This window comes from Cheilinus undulatus, linkage group 1, assembly GCF_018320785.1.
Source record: "Cheilinus undulatus linkage group 1, ASM1832078v1, whole genome shotgun sequence".
Lineage (NCBI taxonomy): Eukaryota > Metazoa > Chordata > Actinopteri > Labriformes > Labridae > Cheilinus > Cheilinus undulatus.
Window position 1 is genome coordinate 2,386,317 of NC_054865.1, and position 11,650 is coordinate 2,397,966.

An 11,650-nucleotide genomic window follows, 5' to 3' on the forward strand; every position below is an offset into this window, starting at 1 on the left:
TGATGTAAAAGCTTTTGGATTTGGATGTTGGACTTTGAAAACTGCACATGGACTGAGTTTGTGGGTAGCATTAGTAGGGTTCCCAACTGACAGCCTGTATAAGTCCGCAACGTGTCCTAGCTGTATTCTCCATGGGCTTGGACGGGAGCCTCAGCTGAGCTACTGGGACGAACTACAGACACTGGCTGTATAGTTCAGACCAAAGTCAGCGCAGTGAGTAAAGCAAACTGCTCACTGCAGTTCCAGTGTTCAGGTCGTTACAGCAGAAGCCAGCCCAGAGGAGAGATGAGGGACTGGAAGGGTGGAGGGGAGTTGAAACTGGTGGAAAACAGAGGGACAAAAATAGGGTGGAAAGTAACTCAAGAGATTGAATTTTCAGCTGACAGTGGCATGGACATGTAGACAAAGAGAAGGATTGAAATAAGTCAGAGGAGAAATTTAAGATGATGTTTAAGATAAAAGATGCAGGAATGGGATCTAAAACTATAAAGTGTGATAAAATAAGAGTTAGGAGAGGTCTATCATACTAAAATGCTTGCAAAAGGAATGCGGCTGGTGTTTTGTAAATCAGCAGAACAGCAGACTGAAGCTTGTAAAATGAACAGCATCAGTGGCAAGAGTGTGGAGAGCTTAAACCTGGAGCCAGGGGTATAAAAGGGTACATTTGCTGAGAATAGCATCCCTTATCTGGCTATCTGAGTCAGCTCAAAAATTACAGTTCCTTTCTGCCTGCCTGAGACGGGTTGCAAGATGTTCAACAATCTCACCTTGTGTCTGACAAAGCATGTGGAATGGCTGGCGGGCAAATGCTGCATTAACTTTGGGGACGAAGAACAGTTCAGTACAATGTTTAGCACATTCACCGCCTCGGCGTAGTCCGTAGCACCTCTGGTGTCTGTCAAAGTTGAAAATATATCCTGGACATCTGGTGCGGCTAGATGCAAACGTAGAGCTCATCTCCTCTATCTTGTTATAGCCGTTACAGCTCCATTCACAGTCAGTCCTTTTCTATCCACACAGAACTCAAAAAATGTCAGCCAACATGTCCACCTCGTTCCAAGTGTGGCTGGATTCCCGACTTTTCCATGCTAAAACTCCTAACCTTACTGCTTCTACTAAACGTCCTCAGAAGTCTGACATCCTCGTTGCCATTGTTGTGTGTCTATCTTAATACTTCAATAGATAGTGCAACCTGAGTTTATCACGGCATACCGCTTAACTTTACTTCACTTCATTGACCGGTGAACATACAGAACAACGTATCGCCTCATTGGCCATAACTTCACCTTTTTCCAATTCACTTCCTGTTTACAGCTCTCATCAGACGTGTTTAAACCCATACATGACAATTAGTACAGAGATTTGGTAAGTAAAGAGGAGGTGGGAAATGTGAGTGACAGTAGCATAGATAGATGGAATAGATCAAAATGTTGAAAAAGGCTACTGATGGGTTTATCCTTAAAACAAGCGGTCCAAAGGAACATCAGATTGTGTCATGGTGTAATGATGCATGTGATCATGCTATCTGTACCTGAAATAAAGCCTATGTCTAGAAATTTAGAAGAAGAAGAAGACACTGTGATGTAGAGGGAGCCGAGCTGGAAGGTGAGGTTTTCGATTTGCCAGTCAATCTTACTCCCGACCCTCACCTGTGGTCATGAACTCTGGGTAATGACCGAAAGAATGAAATCGTGGATACAAGCGGACGAAATTAGTTTCCTCTGCAGGGTGGCTGAGCTCAGCCTTACAGATATGGTGAGGAGTTCAGACATCCGTAGGGAGGTAAGAGTAGAGCCGCTACTCCTGCATGTCAAAAGGAGCCAGTTGAGGTGGTTCGTAACCTGACACGTCAGATGGATGTGTGGAACACCTTCTGATAGAAAGTGTTTGGGAAAGGGCAGAACCTTTGAAAAAATCTTGGAGGCTCACTGGATGAACATTCTGTCTGTCACATCTTTGCGGGCCAATCAGAGCAACAAAACATGTGACGTCATCGCCACTGCCGAGGAGCACATGCTCAGCTACTGAGAAATAAACTCCATGTAGAACTGCATAATGTGAACCATGGCGACTGTAGACATGTCAGTACATGGCTTTTGTGGTTTTTGAAAAGAAAAACAACTCACTGCTGTTCTTTGTTCTTCTTTTAATGAAAAAATGTCGCCAAGTTCTGATAAAACTGGCGCTTTAGCAGCATCCACGCTAATGTCTTCCACCATAACCGCATCAGCCTCTTGCTGCTGCTTGCTGACATCACGACTCTGCTACACCTGAAAGTGCCCCTTGTCACTGATTAGTCCTGTCGCTTTCTAACTGGGCCCAAATGGTTCAGACAGGAGCGTTGCAAGATGGATTCACCAATGAGAAACACGGCATATCCATCTGCTTTGCAAGGTTAGGATTAAATAAGGCTGGAGAATGAACTATGTTGATCGCCAAAGTGAAATACATAGTCTGCGTTTGTGGCTGACGGACAATCACACAGGGAAAGTCTTTGCTATCCTGAGAGCAGCTGTTTTAATCCCCCACAGAGAAAGAATGTTTGTTTCATAAGGCAAAAACCTCTGACATTCGTTAAGGCTTGATATGCAGGAAACTGAGGTGCCGAGAGGACTGGACTCTATTAAAGAGCGAAGTGCAGCTGTGCATGGTGGTTAAATTCTTCATCTTAAAAAAAAAAGACAGAATAAATCCCTCTCCTTCTGTCTTACAAACATGCAGTCTGTATCGGTCTCTCTCTCTGGACCATGTGTTTGCAGATCTGAGGTGATGAAGCAGCTGTGCTGCCGTGCGCTCTGCCGTCCCTGTTCTAAAGAGAGTTCAATATACTATATTCAACTCATTTAGTACATCGCATTAAAATCTTTCTTTGCTATATTTATAGATAAGTCATGAAAAATGAGTTAAAATGTGTATTTCAAACACCTAATTTGGTAAATTTTGGAAATTCATATTTTTAAAAAAAATTTCCATGTTTTTTCCCAAATGTCTCCAGAAGTCTGGAAGTGGCCTGCGGGCCAGAAGTTTGACACCCCTGCTTTAAAGGTTATTTTTAAAACTCTTTATTTCACACAGAAACGGGGTCCAGTTCTAGTAACAGATGCAATGCTAAAGCTTTATACAATGTATGTATCAACATTACCGATGGCTTTTAGTACAACTAAACCCCGCTCATACTGCAGCTCTGAAAGTATAGTCAGTCACTTAGTCAGTAAGGGTTATACGGACCCATGTGTAAGGCTGACCTCGGCAGTCAGTCAATCCCTCAATATTAGAATATTATGGGAAACATCAAATTTACAAAGGTTCCCTGAGCCTTCTGTCTCTCTCTGGTTCAGTACACACAACCACAATCATGGAGAAGACTGCTGACCTGACAGTTGTCCAGAAGATGATCATTGATTCCCTCCACAAGGAGGGTAAGCCACAGAAGGTCCCTGCTGAAAGAACAGGCTGTTCTCAGAGGCTGTATCAGAGCAGATTCATGGAAAGCTGACTGGAGGAAAAGTGTGGAAAGAAAAGAGGCCAGGTAACAAGGATGAGCTCAGCCTTCAGAGGATTGTCAAACAAAACAGATTCAAGACTGAACCACAGACGTCATCAACATCTCACCTGGGCTAAGGAGAAAAAAATGAAATGGACTGTTGCTCCTGTTGTTGGACTGTTGCTCAGTGGTCCAGAGTCCTGTTTTACGATAGAACTCAATTATAAATTTCATTTGAAAATCAGGGTCCCAAAGTCTGGGATTAGAGAGGTCCAGAATCCCTCAGGTCTTGAAGACCAGTGTTTCCAGTCGCCACAGTCAGTGATGGCCTGAGGTGCCATGTCATCTGCTGCTGTTGGTCCAGGGTCACCACTGTCAGCCGTCTACCAGGAGATTTTAGAGCCCTTCATGATGGAGATACTGATTTCCTTTTCACCTGTCCACAGTGACGCCGAAACTACCAGAAACCGGATTACTGTGCTTGAATGTGACCACATAATCTCTGGGCTATTGTCCAGAGGAAAATGAGGGACAGCAGACACAACCATACAGATGAGCTGAAGGCTGCTCTCAGAGCAACGCTGCATGTCCACGACGCACTGTCTTAATGCGGTAACTGTGTGAAAGGAGCCCCAACCATGTACTGAGAGATACATGAACAGATTTTTACAGAGGGGCTGACAATTCTGCATCCTAAATCTTTTATAATAGGCGTTTTGTAATTTTCTATTATTTAGAGAGAGCAGATTTCTGTTTTTTTGTGAGCTGTAGGCCATAATCATCAAGATTAAAAAAAACAAAATTCTTGAAATATTTCACTTCGGGTGTGATAAAGCTGCACCTTTAATGAAGCTGTTTTATTGCTGATGCCAGCTCACATCATGCAGTCAGAACACGGTGTCGGTTCCCTGGCAGCTTGTGTATTGAAAACAATAAATACTTTGTGTCAAGCTGTCAAAGAGCTCCTGAGAGGAAAAACAGGTCTGATGAGTGGGAAGTTTTGCTTTCTCTTCCCAGCATCACTGTGGAATTATTTCCTGGTTTGTGTGGACATGTGAGCCAAGTCTGTAAATCACAGCTGCCTCAGATTAGGAAACACAATGGGTCTATTGTTTGTGTGTACTTTTAGACTACATTTACAAAAAAACAAAACATTCAACGCTCCTTCGATAACATCCAGATTACTTTTAGGTAAATCTGTCAGGAAATCACATCTGATACTGCACTGAATATTTAGATGGTCTTCTTTTTTGGCAGGTGCTTGAAGTGGTATGTTACTCTGTGGCACAAAAAAATGCAGAGAGGTTGTAAGAATAAGCAATCAGAACAGAGATTGGATAAATAATAGACAGAAAGGCTGTTACATTACCTGGATATTCACAGACTCCATCTCTGACCATATTTTCAAACCTCTAAGTAGGAATATTTTAATTTTCCAGTAAACCCACGCATTCAAGCTCATAGTATAATGTTTTATTTTTATTCAACCTTTATTTAACCAGATAAGACCCACTGGGATTGAAATCTCTTTCACAAGGGTGACCTGGCCAAAAGGTCAGCAGCACACATCAAAATAAATAGTCCATATTCAAGAGACAGATGATAAACAATATGTTAAACAATAATTAAGAATTGGAGCTACAGGGGCTTGCAAAGTATTCATACCTCTTGAACTTTTCCACATTTCTTCACATTACCCTCACAAATGTAAATATATTTTATTGGGATTTCATGTGAGAGATCAACATAAAGTGGCACATTATTGTGAAGTAAGTTTTTTACAAAAAAAAAAATCTGAAAAGTGTGGTGTGCAAAAGTATTAAGCCCCCTGGAGTCAATTTTTTGTAGCGCCACCTTTCGCTGCAATTACAGCAGCAAGTCAAGGCTGCAGGTATGTCTATACAAACTTTTCACATCTACAGTCTGATATTTTTGCCCTTTCCTCTTTGCAAAACAGCTCAAGCCCAGTCAGATTTGATGGAGAGTGTCTGTGAGCAGCAATTTTCTATTCTGGCCACAAATTCTCACTGGGATTTAGGTGTGAATTTTGACTGTGCCATTCTAACACATAAATATGCTTCAGTCTAAACCATTCCATTGTAGCTCTGGCTGTATGTTTAGGGTTGTTGTCCTGCTGGAAGGTCAACCTCTGTCCCAGTCTCAAGTCTTTTGCTAATTCTAACAGGTTTTCCTTCAAGATTGCCCTGTATTTAGCTCCATCCATCTTGCCATCATCTCTGACCAGCTTCCCTGTCCTGGCTGAAAGGAAGCAACCCCACAGCATGATGCTGCCACCCCCATGTTTCACAGTGTGGATGGTGTGGTCAGGTTGATGTGCAGTGTTGGTTTTGCACCTTGCGATTAGGCCAGAAAGTTCAATTTTGGTCTCATCTGACTAAAGCAGCTTCTTTGACATGTTTAGTGTGTCCCCACACACTAAACAGTTCAGAGTTAGATGTGTGCATTGTCACTTTGTTGAGTGGTCAAGTGCGAATTAAGTAAGTAATAAGTGCTTCAAGTTAGTTCCTGTGTTAATTATGCTTCATGTTAAGATGTAAAGAAGTAGCACTTAGAATTAGCGCTTAGCATTAGCATCCATGAATAGCATGCTCGCAGTTAGCATGCTAGCAAAAAGAAGAGCAAGTAAATGCTTTCATACCGCTCATATGCTTTTGTTATATTGAAATTCTCGGCATATCAGGGGTCTTATTTGGGTTCTTCTTGCTATTATATGCTAGCATATAGAGTGTATTGTAAGAGATTGCAATGGAAACAGACAGTGTCTGATTTATGTTTATTGTTTTACAGACTACACGCACACACCCATAGTTATGAAGCAAGCCTCTAATGTTCATCCTCAACTGTTACAGTAAAGTGGAATTAAATGAGTAAACTCAAGAAGGAAACTGCTCAGTAGTGTTCTTACTGACACACCCTTACCAGCACCCATCACCTTAAAGTCAGCATTACAGTCCTTACCTGGTCTTCACCAACAGGTGGACTCTATTTACTCATTAGGCGACTTCTGAAGGCAAATGGTTGACCTGGATTTTATTCATGGGTATTAGACTTTAGGGGGCTGAATACTTTTGCACACCACACTTTTCAGGTTTTAATTTGTAAAAAACTTTGAAAGACATGTATAATTTTCCTTTCACTTCACAATTCTGTGCCACTGTGTTCGTCTATCACCCAAAATCCCAATAAAATAGATTTATGTTTGTGGCTGTAACGTGAAGAAATGTGGAAAAGTTCAAGGTGTGTGAATACTTTTGCAAACCACTGTCAGATCACATTTAAAGTGATATGTGATTTATTCATCGGTGCATCTTTTAACACCCTGGAAAAAGCATCCATCCCATCCCCCATTACGTTGTTTACAGTATAGCACTCACTCTACATAAATGCTGAAGAAGAGACGGCCTTCACGTTCAAACAGAAGTGCACCTCACCATTAGGCAAAGGTAGGTTATTTCCTGATGCCCTGGACTACTAGGGTTAGAAGACAAAATAAACTCTTCTGCACCACCTGTATTCTGGCTGTGGTTAGCACACTTATTGGGCAAGTCTGAAGAAGAGCACGCTGGCTCGAACGTCACTTGGTTGCAAATAAATGCTTGAAATGGGTCCTCATTCCTTCTCCTCTTGTTCTTTTTGGATCCAGCACTCAGTTTACTGATGTGTTGGTCTTATTTAGAGATGTTCGATACCACTTATTTTCAGGCCGATACCAGTACAGTTTACAACAAAACTGGTCTCACTGCCGACGCTGAAGCCTACAAACACTTCACCTCTACCTACAACACAGCTCTCAACACTGCCCGTACCAATTACTACCCCCAAGTCATACACTCCAATTCCACAAACCCCTGCAACCTGTTCTCCACATTTGCTCATCTCACCAAACCCATGGACAATATCTCCTCCACATTTTCTGCAGTGAAATGCAATAATTACTTCTCATTTTTCCACTCCAAAATCCAAACCATACACACCACACCTAACTCCTCTCTCTCCACTCGCTCTCCCCCAGAATCCAGCCACACAGTTTTTCCTCCTTTGCACCCCTATCCCTCTCTGATACCACCAAACTGCTCTCCACCATGAAACCAACAACCTGCCACCTTGATCCTATGCTTTCTCCACCCCTGAAAGCCTGCATCCCCACTCTCACCCCTCTCATCAACAATATCATAAACACCTCCCTCAGCTCTGGAACCGTCCCTCCCACTCTCAAACTAGCTACAATTACACCCCTTCTGGAAAAAACCTGGCCTGGACCCCGACAACCTGGACAACTTCAGACCCATCTCCATCTCCCCATACTCTCCAAAATATTAGAACGCGCCATCATCTCCCAACTCCGACAACATCTTCTCAACTTCCAGCTCTTTGAAACATTCCAATCTGGTTTTTGCCCCATCACAGCACTGAAACAGCCCTTCTGAAAGTCATGAATAATCTCCTCCTCACTGCCGACTCTGGTTCCCTTTCCATCCTCCTCCTCCTTGACCTCAGCGCAGCATTTGACACCATCGATCACACCATCTCCCTCCACCGTTTACAATCCATTGACATCTCTGGCACAGCACTCTTCTGGTTCTCCTCCTACCTCTCTGGCCGCTACCACTACGTCTCCATAAACAACGTCCAATCTCACACCTTCCCTGTCACCACCGGTGTTCCCCAAGGTTCGGTGCTCGGGCCCCTCCTCTTCATCATATACATGTTACCCCTCGGCCACATCATCCGTCACCATGGACTTCATTTCTACTGTTTAGCCGACGATACCCAGGTTTACATCTCCTCCAAATCCATGTCCCCTGTTATTGTCTCCACCATCACTCTGCCTGTCTGATATCAAAACCTGGATTGACCATAACATCCTCAACAGCAATAAAACAGAACTTCTCATCACCGGTCCCAAAGCTCTCCTCCCCTCAGCTCAGAACATCTCCCTCCTCAGTGATGGTCACACTGTTACCCCCTATCCTTCTGTTCGCAACCTCGTCTTCATCATGGACTCCACTCTCTCATTCAAAACGCACATAACTCACATCACCAAAACATCCTTTTTCCATCTCCGCAATATCGCCCGTCTCCGCCCCTCCCTCTCACAACCTGCTGCTGAAATCCTCATCCATGCATTCATCACCTCCAGACTCGATTACTGCAATAGCCTCCTGTATGGTCTCCCCTCCACCCATCTCCAAAAACTGCAATATATCCAGAATTCTGCCGCCCGCCTCCTCACTCGCACCCACTCCAGAGACCTCATCACCCCCATTCTCAAACAACTCCACTGGCTCCCCATACCATACCGTATCCAATACAAGATCCTCCTCATCACCTACAAGTCCCTCCATAACCTGGCCCCTCCCTATCTCACCGATCTCCTTCAGCAGCACTGCCCCACCAGCCGCCTCAGATCAGCCAACACCAACCTCCTCACTCCCACCACCAGGACAAAGCATCAGACCCTGGGGGACCGAGCCTTCGCTGCAGCTGTCCCCACCCTATGGAACTCACTCCCACAAAACATCAGGAACTCGGACTCTATACAAAACTTCAAATCACTACTCAGAACTCACCTGTTCAAACTTGCATTTTCTTGAGCTCCTTTGTTCCTTTGTTTTGTTTGTAAAGCGTCTTTGAGTGTCCAAAAAAGCGCTATATAAGTGTGATGTATTATTATTATTATTATTAGTACGAGTTCTGACTCTTGAGTACTCACCGATACTGATACCAGGAACCGATACCACTAGTGCCTTTGATACATTAAATTTAAATTAACACAATAACAGATAATTTTGAACAAAGACCTTTCTTTTATTTATGAAAAAAGGCAGCACAGTCACTCTGCAATAAAGAGTTAAAGTCCAAATTAAAACACAAACAACTCTTTCTGAGTTTAGGATTTGTTTGAAATAAACTGAAGTGCAAAATAGAACAGTTTTAACTATTAACACTCCCTGAGTTTTATTCAAAGGTGCAAAATTAAAGCAAAGAACAAAGATTTAACCTTTAAGCTTCTTAACTGTCTAGTTGTCATCTGAAGGTGAAAAAGTCTGACACACAGGAACAAGAGGCAGAGCTCAGACAGTTTAAAAGTTGAGTTTTCACTCAGCAGGAGACGGCTGGAACTCTACAAACTGACCGTGCAGCAGATTAGTGCACCACTGAGCAGTAGAAGAATCCTGTCATCTCTCTTCTCACTGGACTTCATCTCAGCTCAGCTGAAATAACCCTGGAATCAGATCAGATATTAAGTAAACAGACTGATGCCTTAAACAGTAACACTCATTGTACATATACTAATGAGTAATCAAGTAAATTTATCATCAGTTGTTTTTACTTTTGTTAAATCCATTTGAGAATGTTTCCAATGTTGTTACAATAATGTAAACAATGACTGTTTCAAGGTTTCTGTTTCCTGTGATTTCCTATGAGTAATAAACGTCAGGGTTACCATAAATCAAGGTCAAGTTCCTTGTCAAACTCGTGCTTTTCTTCAGCTGTTTACTGGAAGGAGTTTTCAACAAAGTATTTAATAGAACCGCCCTAAATAAGTAATCATACTGTATATTATCCCTGAAACCAGATCTGAAGGAAATCTTTTGTTCTGCAGCATTGTTATCATACCTTTCAGGTTGCAGCAGTGCCCTAGTCCGGCCAGCAAGCATATAAAAAGATGCTGCAGGTGGATGTGAGCTCAGAGGATCTGAGGCAGAGGTGAGTCTGAGCATCATGGCCTTCACACAGGTGCTCCTGCTGCAGCTGCTCCTGGTCTACCTGGCATCCGCGTCCCATCACATGGGGGCAACCACTACCTGGACCGTCAGAGGAAAAACCATTGATGGAAGATTCATCGTAAGTTAAAAATCTTCTAATGAAATTCAGCTCACATGAAAGATAATGTTCAAATATCATTTCAGTCTTATGTGGTCAGACTTTCCCACATCCTGGATTTGCTTCTGTTTTGTTAATTTAACATTTTGCGCGCTGAGTCTGTTATTTTCAGATGCATTTTTGGATCATTTACTGATAAAAAGAATGTCATGACTCAAACCTCTCACGTATGATTGGTTATATTCCTGTTCACTGTGAAAATTCAAAGTGTGGCACAAAATACTTTTGTACTGCAAAGTAAAAAAGCTGTGAAGAGGATTTGTGGCTCTTTAACTCAATGAAAAAGACAACAAAAAACAATGGGTACATCCATCCTGACACAGCCCATCACATCCTTGATGCTCATGCATCATGCTGCTGTATCATGTTAGAGTTAGAGGGCACAACTTTTCAATTCAGTCTTTATTACATAACTGTGAGTACAAAAATGTTGGCCTTTATCCATAATCCTTCATGGTTGATAGCCTCATATTACATAAGAAGACCATGACTTCAGGTAAACTGCGCTGCATAGTTGCCCTGCTGCATTGTTCTGCTGCTTCTCTCTGCTGCTGCGTTGCCCACTGCATGGTCACTTTGCTCTATAGTCCTGTTGCGTGATTGCAGGGTCTGTTGCACGGTTGCTCTGCTACTTAATTGCTTCTCTGAGTTGCTTCTCTTATCCAGTCTAAACTCTACGCAACATTATCTGAGATAATGTTTTTATGATATGATGTTCTTTAAATAAAACTGATCGACTTTTCCTTGAACAAACTGTATGATAGAGATGTGTTTTTTCTTTGTTTGGCTCTTAAATGAGACAAGCATCACAGATTTCTTTTTCTCCACAGCTGGACGTTCACAACAGAGACACATACGACCGCTGTTCCTCCTCACACACCTGGTCTTGTTACAATGGTCAGTGTGGGTTTCAAGTCAAACAACAGAGAGGGACAATCGACAGCAGCACCAACACTGTTTCTTATGAGAAACTTTGGTGTGAAACTGAAACAGTCCAGACGAGATATGTTCCCAGTGACAAACCTTTTGAACTCAGGTGAGATTTAATTGTCAGTCATCAACAATGGTTCTGCCTCTCTCACTTCAGGGCTTTCATCCTTTATTCTATTTCTATCTGGTCTCATAAGGATTTTTTAAATATCAATATGAGGAGAAGGATATGTAAAGGAGAATCACCTTAAAACATTTCAGAAGCTTGTAGAGCGACACCAGGCTATATTACAGCAATAAATAAAAGAGTCATTATTCATGTGTTAG